This window comes from Anguilla anguilla, chromosome 18, assembly GCF_013347855.1.
Source record: "Anguilla anguilla isolate fAngAng1 chromosome 18, fAngAng1.pri, whole genome shotgun sequence".
Lineage (NCBI taxonomy): Eukaryota > Metazoa > Chordata > Actinopteri > Anguilliformes > Anguillidae > Anguilla > Anguilla anguilla.
This window is the reverse complement of record NC_049218.1, coordinates 198,641-222,614: the sequence shown is the minus strand read 5'-3', so window position 1 is coordinate 222,614 and position 23,974 is coordinate 198,641. Positions and strand designations below refer to the sequence as shown.

The following is a 23,974-nucleotide window of genomic DNA, read 5'->3' as shown; positions in this document are numbered from 1 at the left end:
CGCAAATTTCCACTCCGTCACTGGACGACGGTGTGCGCGCGCGAGTCGGATCCGATTCATCAATTTACGCTTCTCCTGGACGGGCCCCGAGATCGCGGCGACCGGGCCCGGCGATGTCGTTCGGTCGTTTGATATTCAGAGTTCTGAATAAATCCTGATAAACAGCCATGTTAGCGTTATGCGTTTAAATTATTGTTCAGCTCCTAATTTGGGTGTAATCTCCATGTGCATTTCCCGAGCGCGTAAAACCTTCCCGTTGTTAACTGATCAGCGAGATGGCGACTGAAATTCAGAAAGCCGGCGCGCTTTATCGATCCCGCCGGGGTGCTTTCGCTCCTGCGGCCGTACGTTTTTTAACCGTTCCCTCACAGCCAAGTGAGCGGCACATTTTAAGCCCGCGTACTATCATATGTACGCTGGGTTATTGTTACGCGGCTCAGTGATTTAATAAGGGGCAGCATGACTTGTGTACCCTGGAGGAAGCAGGAGGCTTTGGGCCTGCAGACCCACATTTATACCCTCACACTGAAGGCATATGTACGCTTGATGTGCCACGGGTGAAAGCCATTGTTTATCCACTACTGCATGAACATCCTTGACAACGCTCTTAAAGGGAGGTGTAATTATCAGTTTCATGGCGGACATTCACAGGTGCAGCTCTGGAGAATGGATTCACTTAGTATTCAAAGGATGGGAGCAGGCTACTGAAGGGTATACAGTACGCCTCAGTTCATGTGTGTAATGTGTCTGAAATGCAGCAGGCCTCGGAGCAGGGCTAAAACGTGTCTGAAATGCAGCAGGCCTCGGAGCAGGGCTAAAATGTGTCTGAAATGCAGCAGGCCTCGGAGCAGGGCTAAAATGTGTCTGAAATGCAGTAGGCCTCGGAGCAGGGCTAAAACGTGTCTGAAATGCAGCAGGCCTCGGAGCAGGGCTAAAACGTGTCTGAAATGCAGCAGGCCTCGGAGCAGGGCTAAAATGTGTCTGAAATGCAGTAGGCCTCGGGGCAGACCTGAAATGGGCTCCACTCTTGCTTACAGCAGAGGTTTCACCACAGAGTCAATTAAGACTCAAAAATGGAGGCTAGAGTTCTGGTATATGAATAACACTCACTCTGTCAGAGCAACACCTGAGACTTTAAAGCAAAAAGAGACGCACCATCATTCTGATGCTTGTTAGTCAAGTCATTTCATTGGACAGGCCTGTGACAACTCCTTCCAGAAGGCAGGTGACAGGTTGGTGAACAAACAGAGAAATCATGTGCAGTCCTGCAAATTTTTTGGGAAGGGTCCCTGAGGTCACCTTCCTTGACAAGGTAAAGCCTCTTCTTCTAGGAGACACTGGAGAAGCAGCATGTTATTTTGATGGACAGCTGCAGAGATAAGAAAGGTCACAATTCCTCCAGCAGAAACAGGAAACTGGAGCCTCGTTTGTAAGTAAGGACGTTGAAATGCATGTGAAAAATAAGGCCATCACCGAACCAACCACCCCATCCCCCCCCACTCTCACCCCCACCCCCACTGACACCCCCCCACCCCTACACCCCCAGCCCCAGCCCGGAACCCACCCGGGGCTGTTTTCAGATTAAAATAACTGAATGCCTAAAATACAGGGGGCCCATTTTCATACTGTACAACATTTGTATTCTTACACAGGATGGATTAGTCACTGTTGACCATACATGAAAAAAGACCTGCAGTGTATAAAACTGTAACACGATGTCAAGTGTTGCCCATAGAGGGACAATGACATGGAGGGACAGGAAATGCTAACTGCTGCCGGCTTCTCTCCCACCAAGACTCCAAACACAGGGCTTCCTGTCTGAACTACCCAGAGCCAGCCAGAGAAAACCACCGTCTCTCAGAACAAAAACCCTCCAGAGCCAGCAGACCCAGCAGTATATCACCACCTTCTCCAGAGCTAGAGCAGACCCAGCGGTATCTCCCCACCTTCTCCAGACCCAGCGGTATCTCACCACCTTCTCCAGACCCAGCAGACCCAGCAGTATCTCCCCACCTTCTCCAGACCCAGCGACCCAGCAGTATCTCACCACCTTCTCCAGACCCAGCGGTATCTCACCACCTTCTCCAGACCCAGCAGTATCTCACCACCTTCTCCAGACCCAGCGGTATCTCACCACCTTCTCCAGACCCAGCAGTATCTCACCACCTTCTCCAGACCCAGCAACCCAGCAGTATCTCACCACCTTCTCCAGACCCAGCAACCCAGCAGTATCTCACCACCTTCTCCAGACCCAGCGGTATATCAGCGCCTTCTCCCAATACTGATGTATTGCACTTGTCTGACAGGGAGAGCAGGAGTAAAACCGTTGCGCATGCCAAATTACATTTTACAAGCAGCACCTTAATCAGCCTCAAGCCAGCTGCCTATAAATCCCCAAGTTGTCTCATACAGCTTGAAGGAGAGGATATAGGGCTCTGTGCACAGCCAATAGGGGGATCCACAGCCCATAGGGGGAGCCACAGTATGGCTGTATGGCTTGTATGGCTTCCCTGTTACTGAAAGAACAAGCTTTCCACCTCCTAGAACTCCACATGTGGCTCTTGGCCACAGTCCATGGAGGCCTATGTGGAATGACTCCACAGCTGAGCTGTGTCTACCACCTGCATTTTACTAAATAATGGTTTTCAAGTTCACAATTTAATGGACCCAGATGCACATTTTCAATCTTCAATTATGTTGATGTTCACAGATCTTTCACAGGGCATGTTCTCAAAGTGTGAAAAATACACGATTCAGAAAACTTATATACTATGTACAGTATAAAGCCAATGTTAATGACCTCACCAGGGCTGTTTTGAAATTTTTTTAAATTGTGTTAAGTCTATAGACTTAGACTATAGACTTGATAATTATGAGTAATGAATTAATTGGGACCTTCTAAATTATCCAGACTCCAGCAGTCAAAGATTTGTTTAGAGGAAAAATCAACTGTGGGATTTCAAAAATTGCTGATCTAGATCTGTGTAGGGATTTGACAGGAAGTGGATATCTCTGTGTGAGCCACAAGAGGGCAATGAAATGTTGAGCAGTCCCAGGAGGAGGGGGGTGTTTTTTTAATCAAATTTAATCACTCACTCTCCATTAGATGGCAACACTAGAATGTTCTGCGATGATTTTTTTAATGCCTGAATGCATTTAAAAAAAAAAAAGATTTCCTGTGTTTATAAATAGAAGGGGAAACTCATTATTTGTAAATTTGTAAAAAGGTCATCCTCACTGAATAAATGTGTTTACATAAAAAGCAATACAAATGTTAAAAAATAATTCTGGTTAGACTGACAAGTAATTAGTTTATCCATTCAATATGGCATTCTACATATTGGTCAATATAAAATGCCACAAGCTCAAACTGATCATTCATTCCTGTTGGGGCCACAGGGGTTTGCACCCAAAATACTTCCTTTTTAAGAGTTTATAATATTTCCCTTCTTCTTCAAAGCTGCAGTTTCTATTCTTATGTATTTAAGAGCTTGAATATTGTGCTTTAAATTAAATGTTTGGCCACTAGTGAATTAAGGTCTGTTCTCCTGATGCAACTCTTACGTGTGGACAGTCTAATTTAGAATTTTCTGGATGCCGAATTAATGTACTTAGCACACTACGCAAATTACTTCCAGAGTTTACAAATGGGTGGTAAGTGAAATCAAATGCTTTCACTGGGTCTTTTTTGAACATACTGGGGAAAACCCAGATGCTTCTGAAGACAAAGAAGCATTCGGAAGTAATTTTAACGTGCTGATCATTTAGCATACGTACACACAGCAAACACGCATCTATGTCAGGCACTACGCTTTTCTTTTTTCCACCGAGGATAACACACGGGCTGGACACGGGTCCTGTGTTCAGCAGTCAGTAACTCACGTTTTCTGTTTTTACACATTTGTGGAACCCATCCAAACCTGTCACAGAAACACAAACTTTGTGCTCATGACTCTTAGCGTTAGCATTCCCCGGGAATGTCACCCACCGCTAGAATTATTCCTCCAGCCCAAGACAAACGGTAGATTGAGTGGTGCAGCAACAATTAAATCTGGCGCAATTCCATTTTTGCTGTTAATTAATCTTTGGTTGTGGCTTTATGACATAGGCCTAAATATCGCTCAGAAGTTTCTGTAGTGGACTGAGTGCAAGTAGTTTGACCGCATTGTCCCTGTTGATGAATTTGTGGTTAATAGACTTTGTGAGTCCTTTGGACCAGATTAAATCAGTCTAATTTCCTTTTATAATTGGTGGATCCAGCCCTGTCCGTCTCATGCATAGCCATCAATGAAAAAATAAAAGGCACATGACACAACTTGGAGCTATTTTAAACTCTTATTGAAGGTCAAGTGCTTCAATAGAGATCTTTAAAATAACCGGATTACAGCTCAATGTCTAATCATATTTCACTGACCTCCTGAAAATGGCTGCAGTCGCTTATTACCAGAGAGACTCAAAAAAGTGGACTCACTTTACATTAGGACTTTTCCAGCAGTCCAGGCATTTCACTGCGCACGTCTTTATGACATTTCTGAACAAATAAGAAAACATGCGTTTAATATTTTCCATCTTTTTTTTAAAATAAGCTTGTCTCCTAGCCTTTTGCTTTGTCTTTACAATCTTCATTTTCCAGAAATAGTTTAGTTTAGTTTCAGAGACCATGCATCCACACTTTTAAAATTATGACCCCATTAATTTCACCAAGTCCTGGGATATGAATATGGGTCATATTTAAAATTTTAACAAGCTATTCATTTAAAATGAATAGCTTGTTAAAATCAAGAGGCTGATAGTCTGGTTGGAATGATAACCTGTAAGTGGCAGCTTGCCTGCTTTTGTATTTCTACTGAATATATAGGCTCAATTAGCTAATTTGCTTTATACATCAACACTGGTTCACTCGTAGGTTAGGTACATGTTTCACAGAGGAACACAAGGTCTTCAGCTGTCATTCATGACAATTCAGCTATAATGTCAGATCACATAAATCACTTAAGAAATGAAGAGCTTAAATTGGCATGAAATTCTGAAAGGGATGCAAGCTTCCTAGCCCACCCTGCTTCAGATGAAAACCAGAGTAAAGGTTAAAGGTCACCATGCGGTCAATAATAGTTCAGCTGAAACAATGTGCACATGCATGCTGTGAAAACACAGACAGTTCTATTTTTAATACTCATTTTTTTTTAGTATTTCTGTTATTATTCTCTGTCATGAGAAAAAGATCATAGTTTACGTTCTTTATTGTCATGTCAAAATAATTTGCATGGAATCTGTCTTAGCACTTGTTCATATTGCCAAATAATGTAGGGCGAACATTAAAAGCACTTAGAAACCCTGACCTCATGTACATCCTGCACACACATACAACACAGTTCATAAATAGTACAATACAATAGCATACAAACGTCTTGATTTACATGTCATTTTAAAGGAACAGGAGACATTTCCTGAAAACCAACAACAGGATCGGTGAACTAGAACTGCTAATGAAATGGAAACCTATGCTCTTGCTTCTCGATATAACGGTTAACCAGAGTGTCTAATGATGAACAGCTTGGTGACTCTACCACATCCTCCCCCAGCTCGTATGGAAATACACCCTGGAGCAAATCAGCCTCGCTCTGTAAATCAACAGATCCTCAATTTCATAAGTGATTCATTATTATTTATTGACAATAATTTAGGGAAGTGGTTTCAGATGCTTTTTAGCTTGTGGCAGTAATTTATGTAAGAAGAAATTGAAGAGCTACCCTGCCCAGGATAAGCGGATAAAGATAATGGATGGATAGATGTAAATTGAAGAGCCATATTTTTTCTCACTGTAACAATACAGCAGGGTTTCCCCCAGAAAAGTTGTTAGGCCCGGTGGCAAGTATCTTTTGACGGGGGCCGGCGGCCCGGCGCGGGCCAGTGGCCAAGTGTCTTTTTTGATGGGGGCCCGGCACGGGCCTGCGACAGACTGATGGCAGCATTAAGGTAGGGCCCTATAGTTTCTGTGATAACAGAATCAAGACGGAATCGCGGAATTGAGAATTTAAAAAAGCTATAACACAGATTCCATAGGGCCCTACATTAAGTCAGTGCTAAAAGCTGACTGAAGATTTGAAAATATAACTACGTAATGTGAATGTTGTTATAAATAAGTCATTTATTCAACACACATTTTAAAAAATCAACAACTATTTACAGCATAGCATAGTCTTACAAAGAATCTGACGACAATGTATAGACTTGGAATGCTGTGTTTTAAACAACAACAAAAGACATTCAATTAAATTAAAATAAATAATATCAAAGTTTTTGCACTCCACAAAAAACTTGTATTCAAGTCGTGATTGGCTACTGAATCTTACAACAAAGCCTTGGAATGCTGGGCACATTTAAGTAGGTATGGGGATCGCGAACCGGTTCCAAGTTGTCCTATTCATTGGAATCGTATGGCTCCGTGCTTATCGATTCCGCTTATCGAAGCCAGCATGTTTTTACGACAGCTGCGCATTGCAAAACAATGACGTAACGCCTTGGGGGAGGCACGCACGCAGGCAGCCTCTCTCAGGTGTTTGTTTTGGACGGCAGCTGTCACAACAAATTTGATCCGTGCTGCCAGCCTTGATACATTCTGTTGCGATAAAGATTCTAAGACTCAGCAATTTCTCTGGATTAACGGGTTATTTTCCAGCCTGAAATGCAATCGTATTACAAAATGGCTACACATGTCATGTAACGTGCAAGTAGTTGGCTATCTCCCTGGATACAAAGTAAATGTTTTTACCAATAAATAATAATAATAAATGGGTTATTTAGATGGCGATTAATACATCATGTAATGTTACAATGTATCGAACGTTACATTCATGCTACTAGTTTAACGTTACCTACACACTGTTTAAGTTAATATAAAAAGAATGTACTTACCGACGAGATGAAGTGATAACACAGTTTGTAACAAGGTTAGTTAGCCTACTAAAGAAATGGTGTCTTGCTAGGTACCGTTAGCTTGTGATAGTTGGAAGCATCAAGTGTTGAAAGTCACTCTATACACAATGAGGGTAAAGAACAGACCTGCTGTTTTCCTATAGTGCGTTCACGTTTTAACCAACAGATGTCACTGGTGAGCTTTCCAACCAAACCGCCCCACTGTAACTCCAGTTTAAAAAACATACTAAAAATACATTAAAAAAAAAAAAAAAAAAAAATCCCCGATGCTTAGGCCCGGCGGGGGGTCAATTTAGGCCTGGCGGCTCGCCGGCCTTGCAATGCACTGGCGGAAACCCTGATACAGCATGTACAAGGTGGGATTAATTCAGCTGGTTAGAGTGCTTTGGGTACCAGAGGAGAATGACTCCTATTCTCCCACAAGACCGCCTCTACAAACCCCCAGCCACACTGACCTCACGGCATTTCAAAAAAACGCTTGCATAATAATCCCAGGAACGCCACATGGCCTGTGTGTGTTCATTCACAGGAACGCCACATGGCCTGTGTTTGTTCATTCCCAGAAATGTCACATGGCCTGTGTGTTCATTTCCTTCAGGAAAAAAATTGTAGGATTTGCATTTGCTCCAAGTGACGTACAAGAAAATTAGATCACTTTAAATACCATTCACAAAAAATCACAATTCAGGAAAAATTGAAATGCTATTGTCCATAGAAGAAAAGCTCTATAAAAAAAACAAACAGCCACGTGAGCTAAACTTTCACGTGCTAAGACTACTTTTCCTTGTTTAACACTATCAAAAAGGGCCTGATCAGTCTTTCCCTGGAACTTCCACATGCGTGGTGAGCATATTTCTATATAAATGGAAGTACAGAGGAACATCAGCATAGAGGGAATATTTCATATTGATTCTAATACGATCGCTCAAGGTGGTATTTTTTTGCCATCATTGTATCTACCTTTATTGCAAGTTATATCTGCTATAGATGTGTACACTGTTTAGAAGACTGAGTCTTCCTCTTAGTGCTACAATAAAGTAATTTCAATTTCAGATACATTTTTAACATGATTTAGTTATTAGCAGCTAAATTCATACATTTTACTATCATCTAGCCTTTGAAGTCTCAGACTGCAAGCACACTTGCTAATTCACTTTAGCAGTGTTTTTCTCCTGTCAGTAGTACCATTAGAGTAGAGAACTTGTTCTGTACATAATTCTATTCCATTAAAACACAGCAATCCGACCACACATCATTAATTTGTTTTGAGAGAGCTGGTTCGGATTTCCTCAGCAGGTTCGGCTCAAACACAATCACAAAAAACACACAGTTCAATGAAAAAGTAATGGAATACATACATTTCTGGGGCATTGACAGTCTGCACTTTAAGCTCATATTCATTCTATCATTTCAAATCCAATGTGCTGGAGCACAGAGCCAAAATAACTAAAAATGTCTCACTGTCCCAATACTCCTGCATTGAACTGTATCAAGATATAGTATTCATACAGAAGGCTTCACCCTGGGGAATCTTGTTCCTCTACTATGACCTTTTGCACTCAGTATGTCTTTCAACATGAGTGACATGGATGAAGACCAATGAGATCACAGTTCATTCCAAGGACATTCCATTGGCTCCTCACGGTGTGGCCGTAGATATATGCCCGATTCTGCAGTGATCAGACCGTTCACAGAAGGCCTGAGATTATGACAGTGTACACAATGTGTGAAAACCTCTCTGTTCATTAGGCTGCAGGTCACATGTGTGAGAGCAGCCAATCAGCAGGTAGCAACAGCAGAGTTAATGTGTGTAACACTAAGCTTCTCCCCCACTGGAGGGAGACTTATATTTAACTGCAGCTGGATTTTGCATACAATAAAGATTTTATATATATATATATATATATATATATATATATATACACACACACATTTTATATTCAATGCCTGAGTGAACTAATTCATTAGAAAGCTGGCTCCAAATCAAAAGTAAATATGATTGTATGATAAGCTTGGAGTTTTTGCTAAGAGACCAACTGTAAGACACTAATAATGAGGTGATGGGGTGGACTTCACACAATGCCCTTGGCTCCTTTCTGCGTGAACCGTACTCAACAAAGACCAAACCACAACATGCCACCAACTCCTATGGACTCAACATGAGCTTTTCTACTTTCTGCACTAAAACACCATCATCAGGACATACACACACACACATGAAGGCTGTCTAAACCACATTCTACAGGACACACACACATATGCAGGCTGTCTAAACCACATTTCACAGGACACACACATACATACACATATGTATATCAAATAAGAAATTTCACCAGAAGAAATTGCTCATTTGGAAGAAATTTTTGGTTTCAAAAACATTTTTCCCCCAACATTTCCAGTAAAGGAGGCTACTCATCTACTTCTGGACAAAAACATCCAGTCTTATTCTCACTGATAACTTCATCCCTGCTGACGCCACAGTGGCCATTAGCACTGGAAGGGAACTGTGAGCAGGAATCCAGAGAGGAGAGAGCCTGGGCGTGCGGTTAGGTAGGTGTTCAGAATGAAGGCCATACTGTGGGCACACTAGTGAACCCTGGCTGTGTGGTTAGGTAGGTGTTCAGTATGAAGGCCATACTGTGGGCACACTAGTGCAGCCTGGGCGTGTGGTTAGGTAGGTGTTCAGTATGACAGAAGTCAGCCCTGCAGGCCGTACCGCGGACATGCTACTGCACACTCGCTTCTGCACACACACTACTGCACACACGCTACTGCACACTTGCTTCTGCACACACGCTACTGCACACTCGCTTTTGCACACACGCTACTGCACAGTGGATTAATCACCCCAGAGCTCCATGCCACCCACAGATCCTCTCAGGGCTTTCTTCTGCTTTAAATGCACCAATTGTGAAAAAACAAAGCAGTCTTAAACAAAACATCAAATAAAGCACATTTACACATTAAAGGATGGAGAATAAAAGTATATGCTTTCACACACATACACACATTACGTGTGTGTATTTATTTAGACATGTTTTTGTTTCCAAAAAAGGTGCCCATTCTGTGCTGTAAAGTTGAATCTAATATGGAACTCGATAAATATATCATACCACATCCTTCCAGGAGAAAAATCAATAGACTAAGGACAAAGAACCAATAGCCATCACTTAATTCTCTTATCACACTGATTTAGGGGACAAGCAGGATGTTAAATAACTGTAAATCTTTATCTATGACTCTGAATGTGGTTTATGGCAGTTTTAACAGCGGTTCTAAGACAGAACGTCCATACCTTCTGCGGGACATAGAATTTATAGCTTTATTACCCTTTGTCTAAAAGAGTAGAGAGAGACATAGCAGAGAAGGTAGATAGCAGCCATCACGGGCAGGGGGGGGAAGTGGGGGGGTCGGATGCCATCGCTGCAGAGACATTTCTCTGTGACAGGTTTATGGTCAGGGAGCTGGCTTCTGTTCCACACTCCGCCTTATGAAATGGGTGAGATTCAATGCTCTGATTTATCTGCCAACTGATCGGATTTAGCTTAACGGTCACACAGGTTCCCTCTCCTGCGCGGGAGACGGGGGTCAGGAGGAAGAGCGAGCCAGAGTTTTTCCACCAGAGAGTCGTGACTTCCTGTGCTCCGCCAGATGCTTCCTCATATTTCCTGCTTCCACTGACAACTGGCTTATTGTTTCCCCTGATAAGGGTACAGTGCTCCCGGTAATGGGAATTAGGGGAGGCGTAAGTCACTCCGAAATTGGGTGATGCCGAATCAATAGATAGCAGCAGATTCTCATGAATGCTAAAGAGCTGTTACTAACACAGCCCATTAAAATGGCTACCCTCGTTTGTCTTTAGCCGCTAGGCTCCACTCAGATAGCAAGAAAAACACACATTCTCTACAATAAAAAAGAAGACAATAAATCAAGCCAGAAGAAAATGCTTTCCTTGCATTAGAGTTGCAGAAATGCAGTATCACTGCAAAGATCGTTCTTCATATTTGGTTAAACAGTAATATAAAGATTTATTTTTTGTTTGAAAAATCTCAGTTGTAAACATATAGAACATGTAATGGAACAATGTCCTTCCATGATATCTCATACTCTAAAAGGGCTGCAGAAGAAAATCTGCACCTTTATGTTTGGGGATCGGAGTTGTTTTTCTGCCCTGGTTTTAAACACTAAATGCGACATTCTGAATGAACTAGGTTGGTGTCTGGCAACAGCACAGTCTGGTATATCATCAATACTTTAAAATACATTTTTAAAACTACTTTCAGTGAACCATCAAAACCATCAACAACAGAAATCCTTTATTCAACTTTTGCTTCAGAACATTACAAAACATATCAGCCATTACCTTTTTCAAGCTTGCAAGCTAGCTCAAGGTCATCTATTGTTGATTAGTTTGCTAGTCAAATAAAATAGCAAAAAATAACAAAAATATCAGTTGAGTTTGACAGCTGGCCATTATGGTTGTAAATACGCTTGTAATTTAGCTAGCACATAACTCAGTCATTAACAAATCAGCAAGTTTATGGCAGCTTCATAGCGCTGTTCTTATGCAACTGGAAAGAAATATGCATGCAAGGCTGAACTGACCAAAATATCTGTTTTTCTCTTGCACTCCCTAAGCCAAAACTTCAGAAAATGAATATCCTCAGAAAAAGGTGCCACGGAGTGTGGCACAGTGGGTAAGGAACTGCGCTTGTAACCGAAAGGTCGTAGGTTCGAATCCCGGGTAAGGACACTGCCGTTGTACCCTTGAGCAAGGTACTTAACCTGCATTGCTTCAGTATATATCCAGCTGTATAAATGGATACAATGTAAAGTGCTAAGTAAAAAGTTGTGTAAGTCGCTCTGGATAAGAGCGTCTGCTAAATGCCTGTAATGTAATGTAAAAAAACATTTTTCACAAGCATTAGTGAGAGGAGTTTCACAATCCTTTACAAGACCGTGAGCAGATGTCGTTCAATACTGCAACTTTAACATCACCAAATTATTTACTGAGCAAGAGAAAGAAAGGCTAAAAAAATCAAGTGAAACTGTATTCCACGAGAAAAGTCCTACAGTATGTGCAGACTAACAGTACCCTGCATGGACTGGAACCCTTTCCAGGACCCGTAAATAAAACGTCCCACAGTGGGAGTGCTGGTCCAGGATCTCTTTTGCCTTTTAGCTCCTAATGGCCTCTGTCAGGCCATGAAATCCTAGATCAGTTCTCCGTTGCGGAGATGGTTTTATGAATACAGGCTCAGTGCTGAGCGTCGGAGATAGTTTTATGAATACAGGCTGAGCGTCGGAGATGGTTTCATGAATACAGGCTCAGCGCTGAGCGTTGGAGATAGTTTTATGAATACAGGCTGAGCGTCGGAGATGGTTTCATGAATACAGGCTCAGCGCTGAGCGTCGGAGATGGTTTATGAATACAGGTGCAGCGCTGAGTGTCGGAGATTGTTTTATGAATACAGGCTCAGTGCTGAGCGTCGGAGATAGTTTTATGAATGCAGGCTGAGCGTCGGAGATGGTTTCATGAATACAGGCTCAGCACTGAGCGTCGGAGATGGTTCACGAATACAGGCGCAGCGCTGAGTGTTGGAGATTGTTTTATGAATACAGGCTCAGCGCTGAGCGTCGGAGATGGTTTAATGAATACAGGTTCAACGCTGAATAGTAAGAGGAGCAAAATGTCAGGCCAGAATAAAGTGCAAAAAGACAAAATCTCAGACCTGTGCAGTGATTTGAGTAATCCAGGCGGATATCCGTGTCAATTCTTCTACAAAACAAGTACACAATCCACGTGGCTCCAGACAGACTGTAAAGTAGTTCTGTTAGGCCAGGAACAGCTGCAGCTCTGGAATGCATTAGCTGCAGCCTTAAGAGTGTTTACAATAATTATTTTCTTAGTAAATGTGACAACTCCAACAAATCGGATTTCCTCTAAGTTTTTAAGGCACACGCATATTCCCCCCCTCGCTAAGCTACTGCGCCATCAAATTGTACGGATAATTTGCAGCAACAACGTGTTACTGCGAGTTAGTGACTAAATGCAGCAGCTGATTACAGTGAAGCGAGCAATATGTCACTAAAAACTAAAGAAATAAATTAGTGTATTAATGGCAGCACACACATCCTCACAATTAATGCATTCCACTCCATCAGCAAGTGATTTAATTATGAGTTATGTATATGGCTGCAATGAATCATTTATGTCCTTTATTAGCTAAACGGGAAAATTAGACATACGACAATGATTTAAATGAACACTTTCTGAACACACAGAGCAGAATTACAGGAAGAGTTACTGACCCAGCAAAAAGCAAATACAGCACAAAGCTAAGGGCAAAAAAATTACAATTATGATCTGATAACTGACAAATATTACTGAAGTGACCCATGGGGGTTTTGGCAGTGTCTTTGCAGGCAGTTAAATGTATTTCTCAAATACAAGTAGAGTACTTTAAAAAGAGTATGCAATTATGGTATCAGCTAACACACATAAAAGCAGTTATGAACATTATGCATTAAACTGTGGACTAAAGCGGTGAGCTGCCACTGGAGCATTTCAGTCCTACTGGTACAAATAAAACAGAACTGTTCACGGTGCAGTAATGAAATATTCCATTTCAAGCAGTAAACCGTCCTCTTGACCACTGCTCTGATGCTACAAACTAAATCATGCAAAAGTATGCAATAATGGGAGCAATAATGTCAAAAATAATTAAAGCTGTGATCAATTAAGCTGTACCATTACACATTTTTCCACTGAATGTGAAACACACATGCCTAAATCTCTGAAAAAAGATTTATATACAGGCTTGCTTGCTGCCTGCAGTCTTTGCTCAAGCTTTACTGCAGGCTGCCCCTGCCCGTGATTCACTGCCGGAGTCCAGCACTCGGGGACTTCTGAAGAATAAACAGAATCATTTTCCCATTCCCCCGTAATCATATGGGCTGAGGATCATTGTATATCACTGCTCGTTTTTAATTTTACCCCTTTTCCTGAGACACTATTCCGTTTCCTGTCAATTTGTTCCCAGTTTCTGACAATATTAAGCGCCAGCTTTAAAAATCATTTAATCTTATTCTTTTTAATTAGTTCTTTTTCCAAGACCTGTGAAGGGAGCTCTGTCTTCCATGGCAGGGCATTTCATGTATTTGTTCCTGCTTTTCTGTAATGCACATCCTACTTTAAGTGCTGTGATATATGCTAACCTGCACAAAATACAAATAATTAGTCTATTCAAAAATGATTGTTTGACAAAACCCTTACCAGCCTTCAGAAGGCGGGGCATTGCAGGTTAAACTGCAGGTCTCTTGATGCTGGTTAAGTGCTCAGGTCTCTGTAACTAAAGGTACAGGCCACTGGGGGTGGGGGGGGGGGGGGTGAAGGGTAAGCAGACGCTGGGACCTCAGCAGTAGTGGCTGCCAGCAGAACATGCCCCTTTCTGATCCAGAAGTGACTTTTACACTGTTATGAGGACACGGTGTCCCTGAGTCTCCCTGGCTTGGCTGATTAATAAATGTACTGTAACACTTCACCTGCACACCCCTGGCAGTTTTATATCATCATATAAATGTGAAGCCAAAGATAAAACAAGTCATTGTTGAGCACCTCTTAGAGAGTTTGATTAACAACTTTCATATTGATCAGAACAGTAAAAATGCTTAATGCTTTTCCTTGTTACATCTCAAATCTGCATACTGATCAAACTCCAATGATAAAAGGCCAGTCAGACCATCTAGAGCCGTGCTTTTCAAACTCGGTGCTGGAGACCCATGTGTATGCTGGTATTTATTCAAACCACAGCTGCAATCCCATCATTTTAACAAGCTGTCTGTTCGTCTTAATTACACTTTTCCTGTTTTGAGGAATTATTTACCATCATAAACATGACATGCATTATGTCAGAAATAGCTACGCATGCCATAAATAAGCCCATTATTCACACTGCGGTATATTGCAAATGATTACATGGAGAGGTCATTTTTTAACTGATGAATATTTTTTTTAGACTGAGGTGTTTGAAAATGAAGAATTCAAAGACAGAAAATTATATTCAAATTCAGGTTTGGCTCATTGTCATTTGAAAAGCAATTAGGAGCCAGTTCATTCACCTCACTTGATCAGTTAAAAAAAATAATGTCTTCATTTAATTACTTGCAATCTAGCACTATGTGAATATGGAACTTAAATTATTCATGGCATGCATAGCTATTTCTGCCATAATGTGGCTAATGAGGGTAAATAATCCTCTAAACAGGAAAAGTGTATGTAAGACAAACGAACAGTTTGTTAAAACTATGGGATTGCAGTTGTGGTTTGAACAGAAATCAGCACACACAAGGATTCCCAGGAACGAGTTTGAAAATCACCGATCTCGACCAAAGGTGTCCAATCTTATCCGATAAGAGCCAATGTGAACACCAGTTTTCACTCCAGCCCTGATTGCACAAAATGATTAGTTAGTTGAATTAGGTGTATTGCTGAGCTAAAACAAATCTGCATCCACACTGGCCCTTTTCAGGATAAGCCTGGACACCCCTGACCTTGCCTCCTCTCCAGAGGGTGTTCAGTACCCTGACAGGGCTGGACCTGAACACCACAAGCTAGAATAATGTGTGAATCCACTTTAAATCAGCTTCCACCTTTGACCCTTTTCAGCAAAACCACTTTACACCAATTGCTTCAGTAAATATCCAGATGTATAAATGGAAAGTTTGCCTGGGTTAAGAGTGTCCATTGAGGCGATAAACAGTGTGAACAACACCACAGAGGATTACACACACACACACACACACACACACGCACACAGACACACACACAGACACACAGTTCTAACACAGTAATATAATATTTGTCTGTGGAAACAGTCCCGATGCTGTTGATGCAGAGCTGCAGTCCAGGCTTTAATGAATTCATAAGCTATTTAAGAGCAAGTTATTATTTCAGAATAAATTCATTTGAGGTAAAGGTTTGTGTGGGAGGCATCACTGCTGGTGAGCCGGATGAAAAGAAGTTATTTGTTAGGGATGTCAGAGCAATAAATGAGGTAATGCAATATTAATAAAAACGTTTTTCCTTTGGAGAAAATTCCAGAACGTACTGGATATTATGTTTTTTTTTTTTTCTTTTGGTGCTTTTGCAAATTCTCTGAGCGTGACATCATTCAGAGGAGCAGCAATGCTACACAGAGGAGCCAACGCTCGTCCTCGCCAAGAAAGCAGGGCTGAATCTCAGCACGCCACAGGCTTCCAGCCTACTCAATGTCCTCACATTTCAGCGGCACTGCAGCTCGAATCCAGTGCTGTACCACATCACACACCAATAGAGTATTACACAGCCAGCATCTGAAAAGTGTTACCATGAACCTGAAGCAGCTGTGAGCCAAATTCTCACAGTAAAATGCTCAGTGTTAAGTCAACTCTTACAGATTACATATGGCCCCTAATGGACTCTGTATATATGTACTCTGAAAGAGTTAAATTAACTCATTTTACTGTGCTCCTTGGCACTGATCACTTTCAGCTAAACATAATTTTCTGAAGTATGGAGAGAGGATTTGCTCCACGGTTTGTGTATTCTCTTCAGTGCAGTGTATTTGCGCATGGACTTCCATGACAGACGTGGATCAGCTGAGCCTGTGATTTGTACAGGCTTCAATACAACCGTACTGATAAGCATAAACACATCGAAGCGGAGGCAGGCGGTGTCCCTGCAAGATGGCAGCTCAAGTAATCGGTACTCTGAAAAGGACACTGTCCCATCGCATAATCTGACCGCAAAAATCATGGGGGATGAACAACTGCTGTGCGTCACAAGGCCTGGAGTAGAAACTCATCCTGCAGCAGCCCGACCTGATTCAGGGATCCTACTGTTCGTTTGTGGGTTCCTTTATTCTCTCCCTGTCAGGCTGCTGATTGGCTGGGAGCGAGCAGCAGGCTTGACTGGAGGACGGGCTGTCAGCCCCCCACAGTCTGCCAGCTCTTGCTGATGCCGTCACATCAGCTGTCCGTCTCGCTGAGAGTGTGATTCCGCAGGCGGGCCCGGAGACGGGTAATGGGAGCAGCTGACAGCCTAACAACCAGCACCTTGAAAGGATCCCGGCGCGCTCTAGAGGGGCTGTTTAATAATTGAAGCCGCCTCCAGGATTGTGCGCGTGGAGCCCCGTTGTGTTCAAAGGTCAAAAATACAGAAACACGCCACAACGGTACAGATCAGAAATACATATGGACCACCGCACTAATCACACCTGTCCTCCTGTCTGAGGCTAATCACACCTGTCCTCCAGTCTGACACTAATCACACCTGTCCTCCTGTCTGACACTAATCACACCTGTCCTCCTGTCTGACACTAATCACACCTGTCCTCCTGTCTGAGGCTAATCACACCTGTCCTCCTGTCTGACACTAATCACACCTGTCCTCCTGTCTGACACTAATCACACCTGTCCTCCAGTCTGACACTAATCACACCTGTCCTCCAGTCTGACACTAATCACACCTGTCCTCCAGTCTGACACTAATCACACCTGTCCTCCAGTCTGACACTAATCACACCTGTCCTCCTGTCTGACACTAATCACACCTGTCCTCCTGTCTGAGGCTAATCACACCTGTCCTCCTGTCTGACACTAATCACACCTGTCCTCCTGTCTGACACTAATCACACCTGTCCTCCAGTCTGACGCTAATCACACCTGTCCTCCTGTCTGACACTAATCACACCTGTCCTCCTGTCTGACACTAATCACACCTGTCCTCCAGTCTGACACTAATCACACCTGTCCTCCTGTCTGACACTAATCACACCTGTCCTCCTGTCTGACACTAATCATACCTGTCCTCCTGTCTGACACTAATCACACCTGTCCTCCAGTCTGAGTTCCTGTGCACCTACGTGAATTTAAAGGGCATCGTTTGACAAGGCAAGGCTACTTTTGTGATGGGCGCATTTGGGTTTTAATCTGATAAAAATACGCTCTGTGTACACACTCTCTTTTGCAGGGCTGTTTCCACAGGTCGTATTTTACGGGTCATCGACATGTAGAGCGGGATATTCACATACAGTAAGGGCCTGTAAAAAACAACTGGACGCCTGGCTGATAACCCCCACAGCGTGTACCTGTACCTGCCTGCTTCTGTGTCACCCAGCACCCCGCCCCGCACAGGCTACCCCCTAAAATCAACAACAACACCCCAACCACACCTGCCAGCACTCATACATACAGGGACTCTTCTTACCTCTCATTAAATCTTGAACTGAATAATTATTGAAATACAGTGATCCTGTGAAATATGTATTTTACGTACATTTCCTCGTGGCACAAAATGTAGAGTTTTCTCTCGATACACAGATTGTGCAGAAGTGTGTCCTCACGGAGGGAGAATTTTCTGGAATAATTTACCTGGATAGTGTATTCAGAAACTTTCAGAAGTGCATACCTACTGATCTCAGAGGAGGCATTTTTGTCAAGACCATTAAAATTCCATCTCCTACAAATCTTACAAATCAAGCACTGGTGCCAAGTGTAGTTAAATCGAAAAGCAATATTGTCAGGAATAGAGAAGACACCCCATTAGTTACTTCTTTGCTCTTGTCAATATGCTGTTTTCATAGATTTTTTCCCTTCCTTGTCAATCAGGAAAACACAGAGCTCTCCTAGCATAGAGTATGTAAGAACTGTCTTGAGTCAACTGTTCTGTTTGCACTAAGCTTCAACAATGATCTAGTCAGCAAATCTTTCCCTGGCCAGGGTAAAAAATGAAGACAGTTTCAAAAAACTGAAAGGCAATTGAAGGGTACCTGTGTCTATCTTTTGGGAGATAAGCAAACAGTATTTGCTACATTTGGTACAAACGTTATTTCTAAATGTACAGCGCATACCAAACCAACAGATCCCAACTGGTCTACCGTGTTTCAGAGCGGAGAACACATTGTTATACAGCACAATAAACACAAAACAGACATGTACAAATAATAATGACGTGAAGCATCAGAACATGACATTTCTTTGCCGTAACTAAGACCATAAAACTAAATGCAAACCCCAGACTGGCACGTATACTAAGTAAACGTTACGACAAACGCAGCAGTTTGGGTTTATCTCCCGTTTCTAGTCTGCTACGTGCTTAAGATCGGTAATATATTGCTTTCATAAGAGCACGTAGGCCGCCATTTCCCTTCAGAAGCGCATCTTAAACCTCTAGGCTGTGTGATTACGAAAAAATACGGAGCACATTACCTTCAAATACACTGAAGCAATGAGATAAACGAAAGGTGGGTTTTATGCGCTAAACAGCGGGGTGCAGTGGCGGTATTTATCAGAGTCGAGGGTCCCCCGACATGCAGGCTAACATATTACCTTCGGATTACTGAGATATTTGTCTGGTGTTTGCGTTTTGAGTGAAACAGGCGCGTGCCTCGGGCTGGCCCGGCGAAGGGAAATACCTGTGCGCCAGCCACCGACCGCGGGAAGTTTGTCTTCAAATGGCGGCTGCGGGGGAAATCTGGGCTCCTGCCATCCCCACGGGACTGACTTTCACCCAGAGGGCGCGTATCCGGTAAACCAGTCGGCCATTACTCAGCCAAAATAGCGACCGTAAGTTGACTAGGGGGGCGCGGCTGGGGTTAGCGCTGAGGAGATATTCAGCTTCCCCGCTCCGACCCCGCAGATCCGTCATCTTTATTTACCCCCCGTGCGCCTGCATTTTTCATGGGGCAGCATGCACATATTTATCGTCTTGATTTCTCAAAGATCTATCAAAGAAAATCGCGTCTGGTATTCCACCTCGGCTCATGCCAGGATAATCTATGCTTTTCAAAGTGGGACTCCAGCTCACAAACGCACGGGGAGAACTCAGACATAACTGCGGGGCCTCGTTGCAAATAATAAGTGAGAAACTGTCCTGTGGTGTGTATATCACAGCTCATCATGTTTGACGCGCATTGTAGTGTGTTCACGGAGTGCCGGGAAAAAAACTAAACCTCCAGCTATATTGCGAATGCGTTGCACTGCATTGTACATTTCAAAGGAAATGCAGCCTCGTTCTTTAGCGTGTTACATTATCGTTTGCAGTGTTTTTCACGATGTTAAAACCTGCCTTTTGACTGCCTTGCTGTTCCCCTTGGCTGATAAATCAATAAATTAATAAATCTTTGAATCGGAGGCCGCATCAATAAAGTCTACTGCAGTCTTCATGGGACATGAGAGGCTCTCCTGTGCTTATACTTCAGCTGCTTGGGCCTGGTTATGCTGGAGAAAAGCTGATTTGGCCTGTTCTAAAACGTATATTAATTGCTTCCAGAATTTCATGATTTAAGATTGCAGAGTATGTTTGGAGCATTTTCTGCAGAAAATGGTGATCCTAGTCAGATTTATTCATGTATTTATTTGTCTGTTCAAATGGGTATGTGCCTGTGGCTGTGTACAGCACTGTTGTTTTCTTGACAACCTCAACAAATATTTCCAGTATCAGAGGGAAATGGTTTGTTTACCCAATCCATTAGCTACGTAGAATTTCTGTTACACATGGATCAATGAGGTGATGTTTAATGCACATTATTGTGATTCTGTACTGAATTAAAACAAATATATTTGAATGCACATGTAGTGGGCTACTCGAGTCAACATTAAACTCATTTTTACTTGCTATTTTCACCCGTCTGAAATCAGTATCCATCACTGACCCATATATGAAAGAGGCACTGAAGAGTCTGAGTTAACAGCCATTCTTACGACCTCCACACAGTTTACAGCCTTTCTCTTAGTTGGGTTCTCCAGATGAAGACACAGTGGCTGTTTTATTTACACGCAACAACACCAATAAGAGGGAATATTACATCATCCAAAGGGAATATTACATCATCCACTGCTGCGGTAATGCTACCAGGCTGCCGATACCTGGCAGAACACCTGTGGGCTGTGGCCTCATGTCAGTTCAGTGAGAAAGCGCTTCGTCACCTGCTCAACAGATCCAGAATTATTCTGAATTGTCTCTTTTGGTATCTGGGTAGCTGGTTTGGCCTCCAATAAAATGCACTGAAAAACAATTGTCCACATCACTGCCACCTGTACAATACTGAGCTAATACGCCTTTCCAAAAAAAGGCTGTGTATTTGTTTTACATGCAATTAGCTGGCTGGGCCTCCTTTAGAATGCACTGAGAGCACATTATCCATGCCACTGATCCTGATACGGTTGTGCTCACATAAGCTGCCCCTGACCTTATGCTCGTGTCTGGGGCTGATGAGAGTGAAGTGTCCCTTTGGCGATGGGATTAGCTTCAGATGCGGCTCGCGTCTGGGAACATGACACTCAGCGTGCGGTGATGTTCCCTCTCCTCCCTGCTCCAGGGACCTTACCACCGCATGGCCGCGAAAACGGATGCCCCCCCACCGCAAGGCCAGTATGACCACGCACACTGGTCCCCCCCGCCCCGCATGGCCTGTATGACTGCGCACACTGGTCCCCCCCCCCCCCCCGCAAGGCCAGTATGACCACGCACACTGGTCCCCCCCCCCCCGCATGGCCTGTATGACTGCACACACTGGTCCCCCCCCCCCCGCAAGGCCAGTATGAGGCCAGTATGACCGCGCACACTGGTGCCCCCCCACTGCAAGGCCAGTACAGACGGCTCTCCCCTGCTAGCTAAGGCTGGGTGTACTCAAGGCCACGCATCAGTGCAGTTAAGTGGGGCCAATCACCAGAGCAATTTGATCTGACTTATAGTCCAACATTATCATTACTACCGAAAGTACAGCAATCACGGGTGTGTATGCATGTATACATACATTCAAGTATATAATACACATACACATTAAGACACATTATAAAAATGGGGTGAAGTGTATGATATCAGTAATATTCAAATGAAGTGAAAGGCCAAATCACAAGGGATTTAGGAGAAACACTGGACTGTCCACCAGCATTTTCAAAGGTAGACCAGTGCAGTCAGTATAATCCTTACATTACATAATATTAATGGATCATCAGGGGTGACAAGCTTCTTTTCATGTTTAATCATTTTTAAATGTTTCAGACACTGGTAAAGTCAGAAAGTGTAATTATGTGCAGTGACTTGAGTACAATATGATCCTATATGCTTATCATGAAATGGAATATATTTTGTTTGGCCAAAAAGCACCCAATACGTTGTATCATATTAGCATGCAGCAGAATGTTTCAGAGAAATCCAGGAAACAGTCAGACAGGCTTTTTCCCCTTTTAAGTAGATAAAACACAATTTGATATTCCCCCTTTTCGGACACCACTGACAAAAATCTCTGAATTTCCAGACAAGGTGTAAACATTATGTACAGCTTTGACTGACTCCAAATCTCAAGTGTGGGAGACGATTGAAATGAGGAATCAGCAGCAGAGGATGGCTGCTCCAGCCACAGGACTTAAACAGGCAGGAGACAGGTGGGATTCAGACCCAGAAGAGGTTCACTCACTAATTGTTTTTGAAGAGGTGACATTTCCGTGTTTCGCGGCCCCTGTGAAGGGTGTCGGCGGCTCTGCTGTTGAAGGTTTCCGTGGTGGCAGGATTGCCCTTGAGTGACCCTGCTGGAGTCGGAGGACAGGCGTCGCTTTTCTGATTCAGGAAAATAAAAGATTCAGGCCTGTATTTATTTACAGAGTGAATCGCAAAAAAAGGAAATGATAAAAAAGTCAGAGATTTGAAAGGCGTTCAGTGTGTCCCGTCACTGGAGCCTAATTCTGCACAGCTGCAGAACCTCAGTACACAAAGGCTACACAGCGTTTATGCTGCTACCCAGTGATGTTTTTTGAGGTCAAAAGCTGGTGAAACTCAGTCGAGGCATTCAGGTTGAAAAGTGAAAGCTTTCCAGGCAGCTGGGATGTAGCCTGGCTATAAAACCTGAGCCCCGGGTGAAACCTGAGCCAAAATGGAGTAACAATCTGTTTATATCAGAACGTCTCTCAGCTTACATTTCCACCCCCTTGACATCTAATTTTTTGCTCACTGGGAATATGCTAGAACATTATATTATGGTGTACATACGTTGTATGATTACAAAAAAACAAAGAACATTCTTAATTTTTTTTCTCCCACAGCCATATATTTAGTTAAAAGGAAAACTATTAAATTATTCCTTAGTGTAAGCTACATGCAGAACAGCCCGTGCACACAGAGCAGAGTTTAAAGAGCATGGCTGCAGCACATTTTGTCAAGCCACCACTACTAGTAAAATCCCTTAGAAAGCATCCCTGTCTTAACAGATACACCATAGACCAGCCACTTGAATGAAAAAATCAAGACCTTCCCAATGAAAACTGAAAGCAGTATCAGTCTTCTCACAATGCATCACTCAGGAATAATTGGTTTCGCTGTTCAGACCCTTCAGACTGCAGAACTGATGTTCGGCTCCATAAAGTACTGACCATATCTAACTTACTATTGGAGATATGGTAAATACTATTTAAAAGATGAATACAAAATCGAAATGTTTTGAGCTAGAAATGATTGAAAAAGACAAATAAAAGGAAGATACATTTTTAGCTGAGGTTGGTTTATTTCTGAAATGTTTTCAGGGATCTATGTCCCTTGACTTCATTTGTTTTATCATCGTTCCCCAGAGTATACATTTTGTCTTGGTAATAATATATGTGTTTTTTTTTTTTAATCAGAAGGTAAACACCACACCACAGCAGGCTTTAGCCTGCATTTGAAGGAGGCAGCACTATTGCTTTGACAACACTGCCACCCTCTGGAGGATAGAGCACACTGCATGTACGGTATGACAGTTATCCTGCTATTGCACCTGAACTATGAAGCATTGGATGATGTATAAACAGCAAGGATCTCGCACGCAAATCCTTGATGGCTGCTGTGTCTGCTGGTTTTTGAAGTGATCCAATGCTTAAGTGCATAATTGGCTAAAGAGTCTACACCTTGTTTCTAAGACCAAAACTGGCTGCTAATTGAAAGAAAATCAGAAAAAACAGCGGAGTTTGAGACCCCTGGTAAACGGTGCATGGCAATGGTCTCCAAATGTTCAGTCTTGTATTT

General features: G+C 42.8%; 1 long non-coding RNA gene across 2 annotated transcripts in view; it reads right to left on the bottom strand.

Moving 5' to 3' along the window:
- Positions 1-20,491, bottom strand: part of LOC118217839 — a 79,994-nt gene extending 59,503 nt beyond the window's left edge. The window contains exon 1 of one of the 2 annotated variants that reach the window (XR_004763317.1): positions 19,392-20,491. This is a non-coding gene — a long non-coding RNA (uncharacterized LOC118217839). The remainder of the gene's footprint in view (positions 1-19,391) is intronic. The other variant, XR_004763318.1, reaches the window with a different exon arrangement.
- Between the last annotated feature and the right edge of the window lie 3,483 nt (positions 20,492-23,974).